Consider the following 18,560-nt stretch of genomic DNA (forward strand, 5'->3'; position numbering starts at 1 on the left):
TCCTCTCCAGGTCAGACTTTGGCAAACTCCTGAGAGCAGTGTCCTTGTGCCTTTCTGTGTTATTCTGCCTGTGTGTGTGTGTTTGGTTTTTGGTTTTTGCTTTTTTTTTGAGACAGAGTCTTGCTGTGTCACCCAGGCCGAAGTGCAGTGGCGTGATCTTGGCTCACTGCATTCTCCACCTTCTGGGTACAAGCAATTCTGGGCCTGAGCTTCCCGAGTTGCTGCAATTATGGTACCCACCACCATGCCTGGCTAATTTGTTTTTTTTTTTTTTTGAGACCGAGTCTCATTCTGTTGCCCAGGCTAGAGTGCAGTGGCATGATCTCAGCTCATTGCAACTCTGCCTCCCAGGTTCAAGCGATTCTCCTACCTCAGCCTATCAAGTAGCTGGGATTACAGGCACATGCCACCATGGCTGGCTAATTTTTCTATTTTTAGTAGAGATGGGTGTCACCATGTTGGCCAGACTAGTCTTGAACTTCTGACCTCAAATGATCCACCTGCTTCAGCCTCCCAAAGTGCTGGGATTATAGGCGTTAGCCATGGCACCTGGCTGTGCGTGTATTTTAATTCTATTTGAGGGAAGTCTATTCCCAGACACATTCCTGAGCTTCAACCAGAGGGAATGACAGAAAGAGGAAGGGAGAACATGAGTGTGTTGGTGAAAAAGGGAAATAATGAATGAATTAATATCATAATTCGGTGAAAAACAGAGCCGTGTGAGTGAATGAGTGCAGAGCACATGAGGAGGGCTGGGAGTGAGTGAGGGGCTGGGCCACACAGCCAGGCTATGCACCCAGCTAGCAGGCTATGCACCCAGTCTGCCTCCATGTTTCTCTGGCAGACAGAAGGCCCAGATAAAATGCTGCCAGCACTCTGCTGGTTTCTAAGGGGACAGGCTTAGATGCAGGTAAGTTCTAGGAGTGGAGGGAGGTAGAAGGCAGAAAGAGGGAGACATTGGGTCTCTTCAAGGGATATAGTGGGACAGTGGTTCCACAGGGACTTAGTTCTTCCTGCTCAAAGATGCCACATCCAAGGGTTGACAGGTTATGTGGTCCACTTAGGCAGATTGGCAATTCCAGCAAAATCTGGGTGGCTTATGCTGACGATCCCAGCACTTTGGGAGGCTAAGGTAGGCAGATCACATAAGGTCAGGAGTTCGAGACCAGCCTGGCCAACATGGTGAAACTTCATCTCTACTAAAAATACAAAAAAAAATAGCTAGGTGTGGTGGTGCGTGCCTGTAATCCTAGCTACTGAGGAGGCTGAGGTGGGAGGATTGCTCGAACCCAGGAGGTGAAGGTTGTAGTGAGCCAAGATGGCACCAATTGTACCACTGCACGCCAGCCTGGGTGACAGAGAAAGACTCTATCTCAAAAAAAAAAAGAAAGGAAGGGAGGGAGGGAGGGAGGGAGGGAGGGAGGGAGGGAGGGAGGAAGGAAGGAAAGAAGGAAGGGAGGGAGTAAGGGAGGGAGGGAGGGAGGGAGGGAGGGAGGAAGGAAGGAAGAAAATTAATTCCAGGCCGGGTACGGTCGCTCAAGCCTGTAATCCTAGCACTTTGGGAGGCCGAGGCAGGTGGATCACAAGGTCAAGAGATCGAGACCATCCTGCTTAACATGGTGAAACCGCATCTCTACTGAAAATACAAAAAATTAGCTGGGCATGGTGGCGCATGCCTGTAATCCCAGCCACTCAGGAGACTGGTGCAGGAGAATTGCCTGAACCCAGGAGACGGAGGTTGCAGTGAGCCGAGATGGCGCCATTGCCTTCCAGCCTGGGTAACAAGAACAAAACTCCGTCTCAAAAAAAAAAAAAAATTAATTCCAGCAAAGAAGGAAAGGGAAGTAGCCTGGACTAGACCTCACACTTCATTCAGTTTCTTAAGTCTTCCCTCAGTTTCTTAAGTTTCCCTTCCCAAGAGGGTGCTCTTGCAGGGAAACTGAGGCTGAATGAGGCGCTTACTGGAATGGCCTTGGCAGTGTTGCCTATGGCCTCACTCCCAGAGTATCTGAATGATCTGGATGCTCCAAGCTGGGCAAACTGAACTGGCCCTAGATTGTCTGGGGTCAAGGCTCTCAAGAGACAGGCCACGAACAGTGTGTGAATGTAGTGCAAGGGGCAAGATGAACAAGTGGTGCTTGAGGCTGCCAGATCCTAGGCAACCCTGGCTGGGCTTGACCCCAGGCAACTATAGAATAAATTTAGCCAAGGTTGGGAAAAGTTTCCCAATTTAAAAAAATGACTTTTTACATTTTTTTGAGATGGAGTCTTGCTCTGTCGCCAAGGCTGGAGTGCAGTGGTGTGATCTCAGCTCACTGCAACCTCTGCCTCCTGGGTTCAAGAGATTCTCCCACCTCAGCCTTCCAACTAGCTGGGACTACAGGCTTCCACCACCACACCCAGCTAATTTTTTGTATGTTTTGTAGATAAGGGGTTTCAGCATGTTGTCCAGGCTGGTCTTGAACTCTTGAGCTCAAGCAATTCTCCTGCCTGGGAGGCAATTTTATAACTGTAACCAATAAAGTATCTCTTTTTTTTTTGAGACAGTGTCACTCTGTCACCCAGGCTGGAGTGCAGTGGTGCAATCTTGGCTCACCGCAACCTCCACCTCCAGGGTTCAAGTGATTCTCATGCCTCAGCCTCCAGAGTAGCTGGGATTACAGGCGTTTGCCACCATGCTCGGCTAAATTTTGTATTTTTCATAGAGATGGGATTTTACCATGTTGGCCAGGCTGGTCTTGAACTCCTGACCTTAGCTGATCTGCCTGCCTTAGCCTCCCAAAGTGCTGGGATTACAGGCATGAGCCACTCTCACACTCGGCCTAAAAAATGCTTTTTATATACACACATATCACCTGATATCTATGGGCTCCAGGCTGTTTTTCTTTGCCTTGTCACACCAGTCCAGAACTACTAGGGTCAAGCATCAGGAGCCAGCCAGGTGCTGTGGCTCATGCCTGTAATCTCAGACTTTGGGAGGCCAAGGCAGGAGGACTGCTTGAGCCCAGGAGTTAAAGACCAGCCTGGGCAACACAGTGAGACCTTATATCTTAAAAATAAAAAATGCACACACACACAAAACATATTACATATATGTAATATATATATGTAAAAATTTTTAAAGAATCAGGAGCTGGCTGGGTGCAGTGGCTCACACCTGTAATCCAAGTACTTTGGAAGACTGAGGCAGGGGGACTGCTTGAGCCCAGGAGTTTGAGACCAGCCTGGGCAATATAGGCAAGATCTCTCCTTTCTACAAAAAAATAAACAAAATTAGCCAGGCATGATGGCACATGTCTATAGTCCCAGCTACTTGGGAGGCTGCAGTGAGAAGATTACTTGAGCCTGGGAGGTTGAGGCTGCTGTGAGCTATGATAGCGGACAGTGTGAGACTTTGTCTCAAGAAAAAAAAAGAAAAAACATTCAGGAGCCTTATCTTCATGATCTGCCACACTCCTGCCCCCAGGCACTCAGCTCCTGTTGTGTGCTTCAACCCCCTGCTCTGTCCCTCAGGGGAGTTCCTGCATTGGGAGCCTACTATGTGCCACTCACTCTGCTGGGCCTCGGGATATAACACAATGTGAGGTAGGCACAGTCCCTGCACTCAAGGTAGTATATAACTAGTTGGGAGAGAGCCATGACAAACATAAGCACAGATCAATATTGCTAACATCACATTTCGACATGCACTAGGAAGAAAATAAGGTAATGAGGCCAGGTGCAGTAGCTCATACCCAGCACTTGGGGAAGCAGAGGTGGGCAGATCACTTGAGGTCAGGAATTCAAAATCAGCCTGGTCAGCATGGTGAAACCCCCATCTCTACTAAAAATACAAAAAAAAAATTAGCTGGGCCTGGTGGTAGACGCCTGTAATCCCAGCTACTTGGGAGGTTGAGGCAGGAGAATCGATCACTTGAACCTGGTAGAGGTTACAGTGAGCTGAGATTGCACCACTGCACTCCAGCCTTAGCGACAGAGGAAGACTCCATCTCAAAAAAAAAAAAAAAAAAAAAAAAGAATAGAAGAGGCTGGGCATGGTGGCTCATGCCTATACTCCTAGCACTTTGGGAGGCCAAGGCAGGTGAATCACCTGAGGTCAGGAGTTTGAGACTAGCCTAGCCAACATGGCAAAACCCCGTCTCTAACCAAAAATACAAAAATTATCCCAGGGCATGGTGGCAGGCATCTGTAATCCCACGTACTCCAGAGGGCAGGAGAATCACTTTAACCTGGAAGGTGGAGGTTGCAGTGAGCCGAGATTGGGCCACTGCACTCCGGCCTGGGCAACAGAGCGAGACTCTGTCTCAAAAAAAAAAAAAAAGAAGAAGGTAACAAATCTTACTATTCACTGTGATCAGCAGACCAGCCCCATCCATTGATTTACCCCAGAGTTCATCAGGAACATAGATTCTCAGGCCCCAACCGGGACCTACTAATTGGAACCTGCATTTCAACAAGATCCCCTAAAGAGGCCCAATTCCAAATGTGGTTAATTATACCCAGGAAGAAGAGACAGCTGTGCTAACACCTGAACTTTCTCAGCTTTTGGAAGATCTGCTATCCAGGCAGAGGGAAGACCAAGTGTTACTGATCACAAAATATTCTCCTTAAAGATACAACTGGCCAGCACAGTGGCTCATGCCTGTAATCCCAGCACTTTGCGAGGCCAAGGTGGGCAGACCACTTGAGGTCAGGAGTTCGAAACCAGCCAGGCTAACAGGTGAAACTCCATCTCTACTAAAAATACAAAAATTAGCCTGGCATGATGGCACATGCCTGTAATCTCAGCTACTCAGGAGGCTGAGGCAAGAGAATCACTTCAACCAGGGAGGCAGAGGTTGCAGTGAGCTAAGATTGCATCACTGAACTCCAGCCTAGGCAGCAGAGTGAGATTCTGTCTCAAAAAAAAAAAAAGGTACAATTGGCTGGCATAGTGGTTCATGCCTATAACCCCAACATTTTGGGAGGCTGAGGTGGGTGGATCACTTGAGTCCAGGAGTTCAAGACCAGCCTTCACAACATGGTGAAACCCTGTCTCTATAAAAAATACAAAATTTAATCAGGTGTGGTGGTGCATGCCTATAGTCCCAGCTAGTTGGGAGGCTGAAGTAGGAGGATTGGATTGCTTGAGCCTGGGAGGTGGAGGTTGCAGTGAGCCAAGATTGCACCACTGCACTCCAGCCTGGGCAACAGAGCAAGACCCTGTCTCAAATAATAAAATAAAAATTATCCAGGCATGATGGCACTTGCCTGTGGTCCCAGCTACTCAGGCACCTGAGGTGGTAGGATGGATGGCTTGAGCCTGGGAGGTTGAGGCTGCAGTCAGTCAAAACTGTGCCACTGCACTGCAGCCTGGGTGATAGAGGGAGGTCTTGTCCTAAATAAATAAATAAAAGGACACAAGTAACTTGGACTTAAGCAAGTCAGTTTGCCTCTGCAGGCCTCAGTCTCCTATTTGGAAAATGCAGGATCTTTCAAACTAAAAAACACAGTTCCTCTGAATGGAGGCTTTTGAGGCATCATGAGCCAAACAACCAGCTAAGGAAAACTATTTATTTGAGGGAGTGGTGGGGCCCCTTCTCTGGAGTCCTCAAGTCACCTCAAGAGGCCCAGACCTTTCCTGCTTACTCTGAAATACGAGTTTCTCTGCTGTTCGGAGAACTTACTGCAAACTCTACTGTTACAAAGGCACCTTGTGAAGGGCTGACCAGAGTGGACCAGGAATATGGCAGGTCTTCCCATCCAGCCCCACTCCCAAGTTCCTCCTTGTCACACCCCTCCCCCAGTTCTGGGAAAACACAGCCCTTCCTCTAGCTGATGCAACCAGCCCTGGGGGTCAGCCTAAGGCCTTCTAGGCTTGCTGAGAGGTAGAGAGAGGGGCATGTCAACAAAGCACCTCCTCATCAGCCAATCTCAATGTCTGGGTTGTCACAGCAACAAGACTCCATAGTAATCCAGCAACCCAATCCCTACAATTTACCAATGAGGAAACTGAGACTCCAGTTTATATTCCTGTCATGCTTTGTTCCTTCCCCTGGGAGGACTTCACCTGCCACATGTATCACGTACTATAAGGCTATGAACTGCAAAATTCTGTGACTAGACTCATATCAAAAACATGTCTCTCTCTCTCCTACCTGGGAGCTCCTGGAGGGCAAGAAACAGATCTTTTAAAATTTATTATTTTTATTTTTGAGACAGAGTCTCATTCTGTCGCCAGGCTGGAGTTTAGTGGCGCTATCTCAGCTCACTGCAACTTCCATCCCCTGGGTTCAAGCGATTCTCCTGCCTGTCAGCCTCCTGAGTAGCTGGGACTACAGGTGTGCACCACCATGCCCAGCTGATTTTGTTTGTTTGTTTGTTTGTTTTTTGAGACAGAGTTTCGCTCTTGTTACCCAGGCTGGAGTGCAATGGCACGATCTCGGCTCACCGCAACCTCCGCCTCCTGGGTTCAGGCAATTCTCCTGCCTCAGCCTCCTGAGTAGCTGGGATTACAGGCACGCGCCACCATGCCCAGCTAATTTTTTGTATTTTTAATAGAGACGGGGTTTCACCATGTTGACCAGGATGGTCTCGATCTCTTGACCTTGTGATCTGCCCACTTGGGCCTCCCAAAGTGCTGAGATTATAGGCATGAGCCACCGTGCCCAGCCTAAGAACCAAGCCTTGACTCTTCAGTTTCATTTCCATACCCAATGAATTTAGGAAAATCTCCTTAGTTTGCTGACTGAATGAATGAATGAATGAATGAAGACTGTGGGGGCTGTCAACCCCTGGTGTGCTGCTCTCCTGCTTCCGTTTTCCCATCCCATGCACTTTTCCTGAGTTTTCCCCAAGGAAGTGGTGGCCACAGAGGGCGCTCAGCAAGGAGGCTGCCAATGCCAGTCCCTGGACTCCAGCAAGCTCAGCTGCCTCCTTCTGTCATGGCCAGGCCCTGACAGAGGAGCCTGAGTCTCCCTCCCTCAGGCCAGCTCTTGGACTGCCTACAGAGCTGGCCCCCAGTCTGGCACCTGGGCCAGAGTCCAGGAAGTGTTTGAGGACCCACTCCCTTCTCTGCACAGGTGCTGCCAGGGGGCTTTGCTGGAGAAGGAGGAGACATGCGCCAAGATCCATGAGTTCATCCACAAAACTCAGCCAGTGAATGCCATTCTGCCTGGCTTTCTGGGGCTCAGGATCTCAATCCACCTGTTACCATCCTTAGAGGCCATCTTCCCTTTTTCCCCTTTCCAGCCAGGTTCACAGCGATGGACTCCCGTTCTGGCTTCTCCATGATACCTCCTTTACAATCAGTCTTTCCACTGTACAAGAACCCTCCCGCCCATTGATCCCTTACTCCAACACATTCCGTGGCTCTGTTACAGTAGGTAGCTGGTCAGACATGAGCAGATCAGAAGAGGCCCCAACCTCTCAACCAGGAAGGTCAGGTGACCGACCGTCAGGTGAGAGTCAGGCGGTTGTTAAGCTGTTTCTCTAAAGTAATAATTGGTTGCAGCTGGCATCAGGGACAGGCAGTATACCAGTAGATAGGAAAAAACTGAAACTGGTGATAAGCTCTCAGGGACTGGGGAAGTAGGTTCCCACATGCATAATAAGAGGCAAAATGGGGGTAAATGACCTCCTAGGGGCATCTGGCTGGTAAGGGAAAAATGCCTTGAGTGAGCATGTGTACAATGCCAGTTAACACACTGCGCATACTCCCCTCCCAAGCACTAGCAGGCCTCTGCGCATGCAGACACCCCACCCCAAAGAAAGAATGGGGAGAAGGAACATAAGACCCCAGAAGTATGCCAACATATAAAACCCCATGTCAAAGGTCAAACAGTGCACTTGGCTTGGCTCTCTTCCAAGTGTACTTCCTTTCTTTCTTTTTTGAAACAGAGTCTCTAGGCCGGGCGCGGTGGCTCAAGCCTGTAATCCCAGCGCTTTGGGAGGCCGAGATGGGTGGATCACGAGGTCAAGAGATCGAGACTATCCTGGTCAACATGGTGAAACCCCGTCTCTACTAAAAATACAAAAAATTAGCTGGGCATGGTGGCGCGTGCCTGTAATCCCAGCTACTCAGGAGGCTGAAGCAGGAGAATTGCCCGAACCCAGGAGGCGGAGGTTGCAGTGAGCCGAGATCGCACCATTGCACCCCAGCCTAGGTAACAAGAGCGAAACTGTCTCAAAAAAAAAAAAGAAAAAGAAATAGAGTCTCACTCAGGCTGGAGTGCAGTGGCGCGATCTCGGCTCACTGCAATCTCCACCTCTCAGGTTCAAGTGATTCTCCTGCCTCAGCCTCCCTAGTAGCTGGGATTACAGGCACAGCACATGCCACCACACTCGGTTTATTTTTGTATTTTCACAATAGAGACGGGATTTCACTACGTTGGCCAGGCTGGTCTTGAACTCCTGACTTCACGTGATCCACCTGCCTTGGCCTGCCAAAGTGCTGAGATTACAGGTGTACCAACCACACTTGGCCCCAAGTGTACTTTACTTCCTTTCCTGCTCTACTTGGGAGAGGGGCATAAGGCAGAAGGAGAAACCAAGGCAAGTCTTAGAGCAGGGGTGAAATTGGGCATTGCTGGATAATTCAGGATAATCTTTCCATCTTAAGATCAGTGGATTAGTTTGTTTTTTGTTTTGTTTTGTTTTGTTTTTGAGACGAAGTCATGCACTGTCCTGGGAATGGTGTGCAGTGGTGCGATCTTGGCTCCCAGGTTCAAATTATTCTCCTGCCTCAGCCTCCTGAGTAGCTAGGATTACAGGCACCCACTACCAAGCCCAGGTAATTTTTTTGCCTGTATTTTTAGTAGAGACAGGGTTTCACCATGTTGGCCAGGCTGGTCTTGAACTCCAGACCTCGTGATCTGCCCACCTCGGCCTCCCAAAGTGCTGGGATTACAAGCCTGAGCCACCGCTAGGCCTGATGAGCAATCCGAACTCCATCTGCCCCCTTAATTTCCCTTTGCCTTGTAACCTAACATTTACAGGTTCCAGGAATTAGGAAGGGAATATTTTGGGGGCCATTATTGTGCCTACCACACTCATCCCTTTTAATTTTGTTTTTACATGCCATGGTATCTTTTTCTTTCTTTTTTAAGATGAAGTCTCACTATGTTGCCCAGGCTGGTCTCAAGCTCCAAGGCTCAAACCATCCTCCCACCTCAGCTTCCTCATTAGCTTCGACTACAGGCACCTGCCACCTCACCCTGGTGCCTTGTATTTTTATTTTGTTTTGTTTTTACGTTTTTCTTTTGCTTCTGAGACAGAGTCTTACTCTGTTGCCCAGCCTGGAGTGCAGTGGTGTGATCTCAGCTCACTGCAAACTCTGCCTTCTGGGTTCAAGTGATTCTCTTGCCTCAGCCTCCTGAGTAGCTGAGATTACAGGCATACGCCACCATGCCCAACTAATTTTTGTATTTTTAGTAGAGGCAGGGTTTCACCCTGTTGGCCAGGCTGGTCTAGAACTTCTGACCTCAGGTGATCCACCTGCCTCAGCCTCCCAAAGTATTGGGATTACAGGTGTGAGCCACTGAACCGAATCATTTTTTTTTGCGGGGGGGGTCAAGATCTCACTCTGTCACCCAGGCTGGAGTACAGTGGCATAATCATGGCTTGTAGCCTCAACCTCCCAGGCTCAGGATTCTTCCACCTCAGTCTCCCAAGTAGCTGGGACATGTGCCACCATGTCCAGCTAATTTTTGTATTTTTTTGTAGAGATAAGAAATATAGCCAGGCGTGGTGGCTCATGCCTGTAATCCCAGCACTTTGGGAGGCTGAGGCGGGTGGATCACGAGGTCAGGGATTCGAGACCAGCCTGACCAACATGGTGAAACCCCATCTCTACTTAAAAATACAAAAATTAGCCGGGCATTGTGGCGCACACCTGTAATCCCAGCTACTTGGTAGGCTGAGGCAGGAGAATTGCTTGAACCCGGGAGGCAGAAGTTGCGAGAGCTGAGAGCGAACCATGGCACTCCAGCCTGGGCAACAGAGAGAGACCCCGTCTCAAAACGAACAAACAAAAAAAGAAATACAGGTTTTACTACGTTGGTCAGGCTGGTCTCATACTTCTGGCCTCAAGTGATCCGCCTATCTCAGCCTCCCAAAGTGCTAGGATTACAACCATGAGCCACTGTGCCTGGCCAGAATATAGTATTTTTTTCTTTTTTTTTTTTTTTAAATTTCTCTCAAACACTGTTCAGACAGAATAATATTTTTTTCTTTTTTCTTTTTTTTTTGCAAAACAGAATATAATATTTTAAATAAAATATATACCTATTAACATTTTTTCTGGCCGGTGGTATGGTGGCTGTAATCCTAGCACTTTGGGAGGCCAAGGTAGGAGGATTACTTGAGGCCAGGACTTTGACACCAGCATAGGCAACATAGTGAAAGGCCCTATCTCTATTAAAAAATATTTTGGTAGCCGGGTGTAGTGGCTCACGCCTGTAATCCAAGCACTTTGGAGGCCAAGGTGGGTGGATCAACTGAGGTCGGGAGTTCAAGACCAGCCTGACCAACATGGTAAAACCCCGTCTTAAAAAAAAAAAAAAAAAAAGAGAGAGGAAAAAAAAAGGTAACTGTTAAAAAATATTTTTGCAAACTGGGCAGCATGGTGAGACTCCATCTCGACAACAAATTTAAAAATTAGCTGGGTGTCCTGGCATGTGCCTATGGTCCCAGCTACTCAGGAGGCTGAGGCAGGAGGATTGCTTGTGCCCAGGAGGTCAAGGCTGCAGTAAGCCGTGATTGTGCCACAGCACTCCAGCCTGGGCTACATAGCAAGGCCTTGTCTCAAACCCCCCCCCCCCCAAAGCCCGGGCGCTGTGGCTCACGCCATAATCCCAGCACTTCGGGAGGCTGAGGCGGGTGGATCATGAGGTCAAGATATCGAGACCATCCTGGCCAACATGGTGAAACGCCATCTCTACTAAAAAATACAAAAATTAGCTGGGCGTGGTGGCACGCACCTGTAGTCCAAGCTACTTGGGAGGCTGAGGCAGAATTGCTTGAACCCAGGAGGCGGAGATTGCAGTGAGCTGAGATTGCGCCACTGCACTCCAGCCTGGCGCCTGGCGACAAAACAAGACTCTGTCTTAATTAAAAAAACAAAAACCGTGCCGGGCGCGGTGGCTCAAGCCTGCAATCCCAGCACTTCGGGAGGCCAAAGCAGGTGGATCACAAGGTCAAGAGATAGAGACCATCTTGGTCAACATGGTGAAACTCTGTCTCTACTAAAAATACAAAAAATTAGCTGGGCATGGTGGCGCGTGCCTGTAATCCCAGCTACTCAGGAGGCTGAGGCAGGAGAATTGCTTGAACCCAGGAGGCGGAGGTTGCGGTGAGCCGAGATCGCGCCATTGCACTCCAGCCTGGGTAATGAGAGCGAAACTCTGCCTCAAAAAAAAAAAAAAAAAAAAAAAACCCAAAACTGTGATTTTATGTATCTGTATATTCTTTAAACATACATAGGTAGTAAACACAAACTTAAGTAGGAATGAAAAACCAAATTGAAGGAGCCATTTGATGGAGGGAGGGGAAAAAGGGAAGCAAGCGTACATGAGTACTTTATATTCCCTAGGTATTATTTTCCAAGCTTAGCTAAGTGAATATTTATATAATCTAATATTTTCGAATACATTAAGTACTTACAATAACAGAAAAGTGAAAAATGTTTTCTAGGAAGAAATGCAAGCCTGAGCAAAAGTTCAGAGGCATGAAATAGCAAACATACATACATACATATATACTGATGATTCTCCAGCATGCCCGCACTCTCCCAAGCTCCACCATAACTCCCAAATCTTGGCTCCCCTCTTCCTACCTCGCCCCCTTAAGTCCAGCCTCAGCCCCCGCACTGACATATTCGACAGATCAGCCCCCTTTCCCTGTAGGATAGGGCCTCCTCTCAGTGCAAGGGTGAGCCTCATATCGTGGGTGGCTCAATCCAAGCATGTATGCCTGTCCCCAAAGAACTGCAGACTCCGAGAAGGCTGGACCCCCCAGCCCCAGGCTCAGGGCTCGGGTTCAGGCAAGGCGCCCGCCGCCGCGGCTCCGGCCAGCAGAAGGAGCTGCCGGGCAGGCCCGGGCCTGGAGCAGCGGGGATCCTGGCCTCCTGCCGGCGCGCCCAGACTCCGCCCCGCCCCGGGGGAAACACACGAGAGCGTCCAGGCTCACAATTGTCGAATCCTCTCATCTTTCCAAGACACTCTAACCAAATAGGCAGCGTCGATGTTCTGTAGCTGGTTTACTAAAGGGGCTTGACTTACCAGGGAAAAGCACTAAGCCGATCTCTTTCTTTCCTGCTCTTGCCCTTGCGAACTAATTCTGTGGACTCCTTTTTTTTTTTTTTTTTTGCTATTTCTGGCTGAAATCTCTGCAGATCGCTTGTTTTTCTCTGAGTCCTCTCCCGTTTACTGTCAGGCAATTCCAGCTTGTGTCTAAGTGCAGGCAGGTGTTCTGGCAAACGCATCCCCCACCCCCACCCTGGCTGCCTCTAGCTGGGACACCTGCTGACTGGGGAGAGGGCTGGCAGCCTCTCTGCCTCCTCACAAGGCTCTTCTGCTCCTCCTGCCCCTCCGCAGGCTGCCTCGGACTCTTCTAGGGTGGGGTGGGGTGTGGAAGAAGCAGTAGGGGCAGCAAGTCTAAGGACCTGGGTCCTCTGGGCCTGATGACTCCCAGTGCCTGTATGTGTCCCTTGGGAGCACTTTGATGGGCACTATGAAAACCCTCACATGTCTCCTCAGTAGGACCCTTAAAAAGAGCGGCTGTCTCCCCCAGGGCTGCTTATGAAACTGCCTTTGCAAAAATTATAACAGTGAGAAAATTAGGACAGCGAAAGACATCTGATGTAACCAACCCTCATCTAGCCTTTAACCTACAAACTGCCTTTGGTCACTCCTGGGTTTAGGCCAAGCTAACTTTTGAAGACATTTAGTTTATAGTTTAAATGAGAGCAGCCCTTCTCCAAAACTCAACTGCCTTTATAAAACTAATGAAAGGTGACCAGCTCAGGAGGATGTTGAGCCTTAGTTCTGCTAAGGTGTAGACATAAACGATTGCCAGCCATTATTCCAGTGGCAGAGGGAAGATATGCAGCTTCCCCAATTACTCGTGCAGATAACATCACTGTCACAGAACCCAAGATTTGTACTTTGAGAGGCCAAGGCAGGCAGATTGCTTGAGCTCAAGAGTTCAAGACCAGTCTGGGCAACATGGCAAACCTTATCTCTACAAAAAATACAAAAAAATTAGCTAGGTGTGGTGGCACATGCTGGTAGTCCCTGCTACCTGGAGCCTGAGGCAAGAGGATCACTTGTGCCTGGGAGGTCAAGGCTGCAGTGAGCTATGTTTGTGCCCTTGCACACCAACCTGGGCAACAAAGAAAGACCCTGTCTCAAAAGGATCTCAGGAGTTGGGTGAGTGGGCTCAAGCATTCACACCTAAGAGGCAAAATGGCAGAGCTTAACTTGGTGTGACCTTCCTCTAGGAACACTTGACCGATAAGAGAAAAATGCCTCAAATGAGCAGGTGCACAACTTCAGTAAACACACTGCACATGCGGCCCCTCCCAAGTGCTGGCAGGCCACTGTGCATATGGACAGCCCACACCAAGGAAATACCAAGGGAGGGGAGACGCAAAACCATGGAAGCATGCCAATGTATAAAACCCCAGGTCAAATGTCAGTCCGGAAACGGATCTCTCAAGTCGCCTGCTTGGTCCTCTTCCAAGTGTACTTTACTTCCTTTTGTTCCTGCTCTAAAACTTTTAAATAAACTTTCACTGCTGCTCTAAAACTTGCCTCGGTCTCTCCCTCTGCTTTATGCCCCTCCGACTAAATCTTTCCTCTGAGGAGGCAAGAATAGAGGTTACTACAGACTGTACAGATTCATTATTGCTTACAATTTGAGTAATAATTCCGTTTCCTGCATGGCATGGCTGGCCTCTTGGCAATTAAACTATTTCTTTATTGCAGTGCTGTGTGGTCTCAGTGAATTGGTTTTGTCTGTGAAGTGGATGGAAAAACCCACTGGGGGTTATACTTACTGCCCCTCAGCTACTGCACTGCATCCCTCCTCACACCTCCAGTCTCATTCTGCCGGAGTCCCCTCACCCCTAGTAGGAAGCTTTCTTCCACCATGCCCTTTTCAGGAAGATTCTTCTGTGGGGTCCACATGTGGATCACAGGAAGCATGCAGCTGGCAGTGCAGCCCCTGCCTACCAGCTCCTCCACCCCCTGCCAGGTGCCAGGCAGACTCCAGACCCCAGAGCCTCCACCTTCAAGACTCCTCAGGTAGTTCTCCTAAAGCCTCGCTCACCTGGTTAGAGGTAAGGGAGAGCACCACCCTCTACTCCCTGTTTTGGGGTGTGGGCTGGGGAACAGGCTGAGGCAGCACATTGACAACTCTGTCCAGAGAAATTTCTCCTCCAGCTTCTGGGTATGTCGCCTCCCTTTGTGGTCAGGAAGTAGGTGCAGAGGTGGATTTTCACTCTGTTCTCTCTTCTGGGGAGTCCTAGGTGGGTGGTCCAGCCTCACTTTAGGGTCAGCAACTCTGGCCTTGTTTCTGCCTTTGGGCCTCAGCTGAAATTCTGAGGTTACTGGAAAGTCTTCATTTATATCACATTAGTTTCCAGACTTTGCCTGGAGCTATTCAGGGTGTTCTCACTTCGAGCCAGAAAATACCTCCTCAGAGGATCCACCCAAGACAAAGCTGCCCATCACTCCCTAAGTGAAACCGTTCCCTCTCTGTCAGCTGCATGTGGGCTGCACAGGTACGTCCATAACCGCATGCTTTCTCTCAGACTGCTCTGCCTTGCCTTCCACCAGAAGAATCCTGCCCCTGCTTCTCCACTTGGCCAATACCTCTTGATCTTAGACGACCCGAGTTAAAATGTCACCTGCTCCAGGAGGCCTTCCCTGAAGCCCCACGAGTGGGTTCGGGGGGCCCCTCCACTGTGCTTCCACCAGCCCTGTCACAAGGTGTTCTGTTGGCATTCCCTCTGCCACAATCTATCCCCTCACTTGATGCTGAGCTCTTTGTGAGCAAGGATGGTATTTGTTTTATTCAGTATGTTTAATTGTTTCATATGAAAAGCACACACAGGCTGAGTGTGGTGGCCCACTCTGTAATCCCAGCACTGCAAATCACTTTTGGTTTCTGTTGGAAACAAATGCTCAGTGCCACAAAGAAAAATGAGCACTGAGACAAAGGATCTCTTGGTAAAGCAATTTTTACTTTTTTACTTCCTGCGCTGCAGGAAGAGTACTCTAACTAGCCATCTTGCCATGAGAGTACAACAAAGGAAAAGCAGACATATTTATCCCTTATGCATTTGGGGTCGTCCTTACTGCTGCGTCTGATCTTGGCTGGAGCCAGACCTCACGAGCTAAATTAAAACCCAATTGGCTAACAACTTTAAATTTTTCTAAACGGGTAAAAGCAATGGTGAGCTGGGACATGTCTGTGAGCATGTCCAGCACAGATATCTTGGTTAAAGTACAGGGACATAGAATATATTACATGCCTGTAAGCATGGTATGTCTAACAGCTACATAGGATAGGGCTTAACAAAGAGTTATTAGCACACTTACGATTTATTCTTTAACAAGAAAAGAAACTTTAAAGAGGAACTTTTCTACTTCCCACAGTTTCTCTGAATACCTCATTCTTTTTTAGTGGATGAATGTTAATCCATAGCAAGAGATATCATCATTTTATCTAACCATTGTCTACCAATGGATATTGAGTATATTCCTATTTTCTGGATAATACAAACCACATTGCAACAAATACTTTACTACATAAAACACACGAGAATATTTTGGTAGAAGAAAACGCCAGGGGTGGGGCTGCTGGGACACAGGGTGTGTGCATTAAATGTGTAACAGAGGCCAGGCATGGGGACTCACTCCTGTAATCCCAGCACTTTGTGAGGCCAAGGTGTGCAGATAACTTGAGGTCAGGAGTCTAAGACCAGCCTGGCCCCATCTCTACTAAATATAATGAAGTCCCATCTCTACTAAAAATACAAAAATCATCAGGGCATGGTGGCAGGTGCCTGTAATCCCAGCTATTTGGGAGACTGAGGCACAAGAATTGTTTGAACCCGGGAGGCAGAGGTTGCAGCGAGCCAAGATTGTGCCACTGCACTCCTGCCTGGGTGACAAAGTGAGACTCTGTCTCAAAAAAAAATAATTAATAAATGATAAAAGTGTAACAGGGCCAGGAGCCATGGCTCATGCCAGTGATCCCAGCACTTTGGAAGGCCGAGGCAGGAGGATTGCCAGAGCCTAGGGATTCGAGACCAGCCCGGGCAAGATGGCAAGAACTCTTTTCTACGAAAAATTTAAAAATTAGCTGGCATGTTTGAGAGGCTGAGATGGATCACTTGAACCCAGGCTGCAGTAACCTACGATCATGTCACTGCACTCCAGCCTGGGAGATAGAGCGAGACCCTATGTCAAAAAAAAAAAAAAAAAAAAAATCCCAGGCCTTTAGGAGACTAAAGCAGGAGGATTCCTTGAGCTCAGGAGTTTGAGACCAGCCTGTGCGACAGAATATGACCCCTATTCCTCCTTAAAAAAAAAAAATTAGCCAGCAGTGGTGGTATATGCCTATAGGCCCTGATACTTGGGAAGTTGAGGTAGGAGGATCGCCTGAGGCCAGGAGTTGGAGGCCGCAGTGAGTTATGATTACACCGCTGCACTCCAGCCTGAGTGACAGAACAAGACCTTGTCTCAAAAATAAAAATATACACAAAAATAAATAAAAATGTAACAGATACTTATGGGTCTGTATATCACAATCACCTTTATTGACCCCCATCTTAGGTATTTTGGATTAATAGGGATGAATTGGGGCCCAGGAATCTGGATTTTTAAAACATCCTTACCTGATCATTGTGATGTGAGACCACGCAATGAGAAACATGATGGTAGGTTCTTCCTCACTGAACAAACAAAAGCGACTTACCGAGACCATGGCATTGCAGTAAAAGAAGAGTTTAATCGACACTGATACAGGAGCTAGAAATAAATTATGCAAGCGGATAGTGAGGGTAAGAGAGTCTTTGGTGAGGTTTCCTTTTAATAAAAAGCAGCCCCAAAATCGTTTCTTTTCTAACAAAAAGCAGGCTGAAAAATCAAGCTGCAAGCATATTTAAGGAATCTAAAGGCTTGCATAGGTAAATGCTGGCAGCTGTACCAATAGAAAGGGATACCTGGAAGCCAGGTATGGTCAACATGGAGGTTCCCTCTTCCTTTTTTTTTGAGACAGAATCTTGCTCTCTTGCCCAGGCTGGAGTGCAGTTGACTGATCCTGACTCACTGCAACCTATGCCTCTTGGGTTCAAGTGATCCTCAGCATCCTGAGTAGCTGAGGCTACAGGCATGTGCCACTACACTCGCCTAATTTTTGTATTTTTAGTAGAGATGAGGTTTTGTGATTTTGGCCAGGCTGGTCTTGAAGTCCTGACCTCAAGTGATCCTCCCACCTCAGCCTCCCAAAGTGCTGGGATTACAGGCATGAGGCACTGTGCCCAGCCCCTCTTCCCTTTTCTTTGTCAGCTACATGTGCAGTAAAGAAGCAGGCAACATGGCACCCACCAGGTAGGGAAATCATTTGCATAATAAAAAATTGGGGACCAGGTGTGGTGGCTCACACCTGTAATCCCAGTGCTTTGGGAGGCCGAGGCAGGTAGATCACAAGGTCAGGAGATCGAGACCATCCTGGTCAACATGGTGAAACCCTGTCACTACTAAAAACCCCATGCATTTCACCACAGAACCAAAAGACCCACTCAGGAGCTTCTCTCACTGCAGGAGAGACAACTTTTCCCTTTCTCTTGCCTGTGAAACTCTCTCTTAAACTCACTCCTTGTGTGAGTTCATGTCCTTGATTTCCTTGGCATGAGACAACGAATCTCAGGTATTTACCCCAGACAATGATTCTGCTTCAACACGTAGGTGGCCATGCCATGTAGAAGATGGAGTTATTACTCAAATCAATCTTGTCTAAAGCACATAGGTTAGGGATTTTTCTTTTTTATTCTATTTGTTTATTTATTTTGAGACAGTCTTGTTCTGTTGCCTAGGTTGGAGTGTAGTGATGGGATCTTGACTCACTGCAGCCTCAACCTCCCCAGTTCAAGCAATTCTCATGCCTCACACTCCTGAGTAGCTGGGACTACAGGCATGTGCCACCATGCCTGGCTAATTTTTGTATTTTTAGTAGAGATGGGGTTTTGCCATGTTGGCCAAGCTGATCTTGAACTCCTGACCTCAAGTAATCCATTTGTCTTGGCCTCCCAAAGTGCTGGGATTAGAGGTGTGAGCACCATGCCCAGCCCCAGGTTAGGGGTTTTTCAAAGGTAGTCTGATGGCCAGAAGGATAAGGTAGGGGGCATGCTGATTGGTTAGGCTGGAGATTAAATCATAGGGAATCGAAGCTGTCGTCTTGTGCTGAGTCAGTTTCTTGGTGGGGGCAAAACCTGGAAAGGCATCTCAAAAGGTCTTTCTTTCTTTCTTTCTTTCTTTCTTTCTTTCTTTCTTTCTTTCTTTCTTTCTTCCTTC

At 48.2% G+C, this 18,560-nt stretch overlaps 1 protein-coding gene across 1 annotated transcript in view; it reads right to left on the reverse strand.

Moving 5' to 3' along the window:
• THRSP (thyroid hormone responsive) overlaps window positions 1-12,560 on the reverse strand; it is a 25,982-nt gene extending 13,422 nt beyond the window's left edge. Inside the window, exon 1 of the transcript XR_013523222.1 lies at window positions 12,258-12,560. The gene's annotated coding sequence lies outside the window, so the exon portion shown is untranslated. The remainder of the gene's footprint in view (window positions 1-12,257) is intronic.
• Between the last annotated feature and the right edge of the window lie 6,000 nt (window positions 12,561-18,560).

This window comes from Callithrix jacchus, chromosome 10 (assembly GCF_049354715.1).
Source record: "Callithrix jacchus isolate 240 chromosome 10, calJac240_pri, whole genome shotgun sequence".
Taxonomy (NCBI): Eukaryota; Metazoa; Chordata; class Mammalia; order Primates; family Cebidae; genus Callithrix; species Callithrix jacchus.